The following is a 4,093-nucleotide window of genomic DNA, read 5'->3' on the forward strand; positions in this document are numbered from 1 at the left end:
AGCTAGTTCAAATAATTTTACACTAGAGTTGTACTAGCTCTATGAGCTAGTTAAAATAATTTTACACTAGAGTTGAACTAGCTCTAAAGGCTAGTTCAAATAATCTCACACTAGAGTTGAACTAGCTCTATAAGCTAGTTCAAATAATTTCACACTGGAGTTGAACTTGCTCTACAGCCTAGTACAAATAATTTTACACTAGAGTTGAACTAGCTCTATAGCCTAGTACAAATAATTTTACACTAGAGTTGAACTAGCTTTTTAAGCTAGTTCAAATAATTTTACACTAGAGTTGAACAAGCTCTATAGCCAAGTACAAATAATTTTATACTAGAGTTGAACTAGCTCTATAGCCTAATACAAATAATTTTACACTAGAGTTGAACTAGCTCTATAAGCTAGTTCAAATAATTTTACATTAGAGTTGAACTAGCTCTATAGCCTAGTACAAATAATTTTACACTAGAGTTAAACTAGCTCTATGGCCTAGTACAAATCATTTTACACTAGAGTTGAACTTGCTCTATAAGCTAGTTAAAATAATTTTACACTAGAGTTGAACTAGCTCTATAGCCTAGTACAAAGAATTTTACACTAGAGTAGAACTAGCTCAATAGCCTAGTACAAATAATTTTACCCTAGTGTTGAACTAGCTCTATAGCCTGTTATAAATAATTTTACACTAGATTTGAACTAGCTCCATAAGCCCGTTCAAATAATTTTACACTAGTGTTGAACTAGCTCTATAGCCTAGTATAAATAATTTTACACTAGAGTTGAACTAGCTCCATAAGCTAGTTCAAATAATTTTACACTAGAGTTGAACTAGCTCTATAGCCTAGTAGAAATAATTTTACACTAGAGTTGATCTAGCTCTATAAGCTAGTTTAAATAATTTTACACTACAGTTGAACTAGCTCTATAAGCTAGTTCAAATAATTTCACACTAGAGTTGAACTAGCTCTATAGCCTAGTACAAATAATTTTACAATAGAGTTGAACTAGCTCTATAAGCTAGTTATAATAATTTTACACTAGAGTTGAGCTAGCTCTATAAGCTAGTTCAAATAATTTTACACTAGAGTTGAACTAGCTCTATAGCCTAGTACAAATAATTTTACACTAGAGTTAAACTAGCTCTATAAGCTAATTCAAATAATTTTACACTAGAGTTGTACTAGCTCTATAAGCTAGTTGAAATAATTTTACACTAGAGTTAAACTAGCTATATATCCTAGTACAAATAATTTTATGCTAGAGTTTAACTAGTTCTATAAGCTAGTTCAAATAATTTCACACTGGAGTTGAACTAGCTCTACAGCCTAGTACAAATAATTTTACACTAGAGTTGAACTAGCTCTTTAAGCTAGTTCAAATAATTTTACGCTAGAGTTGAACAAGCTCTATAGCCAAGTACAAATAATTTTACACTAGACTTGAACTAGCTCTATAGCCTAATACAAATAATTTTACACTAGAGTTGAACTAGCTCTATAAGCTAGTTCAAATAATTTTACATTAGAGTTGAACTAGCTCTATAGCCTAGTATAAATAATTTTACACTAGAGTTGAACTAACTATATAATCTAGTTCAAATAATTTTACACTAGAGTTGAACTAGCTCTATAGCCTAGTACAAATAATTTTACACTACAATTGAACTAGCTCTTTAAGCTAGTTGAAATAATTTTACACTAGAGTTGAGCTAGCTCTATTAGCTAGTTCAAATAATTTTACACTAGAGTTGAACTATCTCTATAAGCTAGTTGAAATAATTTTACACTAGAGTTGAGCTAGCTCTATTAGCAAGTTCAAATAATTTTACACTAGAGTTGAACTATCTCTATAAGCTAGTTGAAATAATTTTACACTAGAGTTGAGCTAGCTCTATAAGCTAGTTCAAATAATTTTACACTAGAGTTGAACTAGCTCTATAGCCAAGTACAAATCATTTTACACTAGAGTTGAACTAGCTCTATAAGCTAGTTAAAATAATTTTACACTAGAGTTGAACTAGCTCTATAGCCTAGTACAAAGAATTTTACACTAGAGTAGAACTAGCTCGATAGCCTAGTACAAATAATTTTACACTAGTGTTGAACTAGCTCTATAGACTAGTATAAATAATTTTACACTAGAGTTGAGCTAGCTCTATAAGCTAGTTCAAATAATTTTACACTAGAGTTGAACTAGCTCTATAGCCTAGTACAAATCATTTTACACTAGAGTTGAACTAGCTCTATAAGCTAGTTAAAATAATTTTACACTAGAGTTGAACTAGATCTATAGCCTAGTACAAATAATTTTACACTAGAGTTGAACTAGCTCTATAGCCTAGTACAAATAATTTTACACTAGAGTTGAACTAGCTCTTTAAGCTAGTTCAAATAATTTTACACTAGAGTTGAACAAGCTCTATAGCCAAGTACAAATAATTTTATACTAGAGTTGAACTAGCTCTATAGCCTAATACAAATAATTTTACACTAGAGTTGAACTAGCTCTATAAGCTAGTTCAAATAATTTTACATTAGAGTTGAACTAGCTCTATAGCCTAGTACAAATAATTTTACACTAGAGTTAAACTAGCTCTATGGCCTAGTACAAATCATTTTACACTAGAGTTGAACTTGCTCTATAAGCTAGTTAAAATAATTTTACACTAGAGTTGAACTAGCTCTATAGCCTAGTACAAAGAATTTTACACTAGAGTAGAACTAGCTCAATAGCCTAGTACAAATAATTTTACACTAGTGTTGAACTAGCTCTATAGCCTGGTATAAATAATTTTACACTAGATTTGAACTAGCTCCATAAGCCCGTTCAAATAATTTTACACTAGTGTTGAACTAGCTCTATAGCCTAGTATAAATAATTTTACAGTAGAGTTGAACTAGCTCCATAAGCAAGTTCAAATAATTTTACACTAGAGTTGAACTAGCTCTATAGCCTAGTAGAAATAATTTTACACTAGAGTTGATCTAGCTCTATAAGCTAGTTTAAATAATTTTACACTACAGTTGAACTAGCTCTATAAGCTAGTTCAAATAATTTCACACCAGAGTTGAACTAGCTCTATAGCCTAGTACAAATAATTTTACAATAGAGTTGAACTAGCTCTATAGACTAGTATAAATAATTTTACACTAGAGTTGAGCTAGCTCTATAAGCTAGTTCAAATAATTTTACACTAGAGTTGAACTAGCTCTATAGCCTAGTACAAATCATTTTACACTAGAGTTGAACTAGCTCTATAAGCTAGTTAAAATAATTTTACACTAGAGTTGAACTAGATCTATAGCCTAGTACAAATAATTTTACACTAGAGTTGAACTAGCTCTATAGCCTAGTACAAATAATTTTACACTAGAGTTGAACTAGCTCTTTAAGCTAGTTCAAATAATTTTACACTAGAGTTGAACAAGCTCTATAGCCAAGTACAAATAATTTTATACTAGAGTTGAACTAGCTCTATAGCCTAATACAAATAATTTTACACTAGAGTTGAACTAGCTCTATAAGCTAGTTCAAATAATTTTACATTAGAGTTGAACTAGCTCTATAGCCTAGTACAAATAATTTTACACTAGAGTTAAACTAGCTCTATGGCCTAGTACAAATCATTTTACACTAGAGTTGAACTTGCTCTATAAGCTAGTTAAAATAATTTTACACTAGAGTTGAACTAGCTCTATAGCCTAGTACAAAGAATTTTACACTAGAGTAGAACTAGCTCAATAGCCTAGTACAAATAATTTTACACTAGTGTTGAACTAGCTCTATAGCCTGGTATAAATAATTTTACACTAGATTTGAACTAGCTCCATAAGCCCGTTCAAATAATTTTACACTAGTGTTGAACTAGCTCTATAGCCTAGTATAAATAATTTTACAGTAGAGTTGAACTATCTCCATAAGCTAGTTCAAATAATTTTACACTAGAGTTGAACTAGCTCTATAGCCTAGTAGAAATAATTTTACACTAGAGTTGATCTAGCTCTATAAGCTAGTTTAAATAATTTTACACTACAGTTGAACTAGCTCTATAAGCTAGTTCAAATAATTTCACACCAGAGTTGAACTAGCTCTATAG

This window comes from Triticum urartu, chromosome 7A (genome assembly GCF_056163025.1).
Source record: "Triticum urartu cultivar PI428250 chromosome 7A, HENAU_Tu73, whole genome shotgun sequence".
Classification (NCBI taxonomy): Eukaryota; Viridiplantae; Streptophyta; class Magnoliopsida; order Poales; family Poaceae; genus Triticum; species Triticum urartu.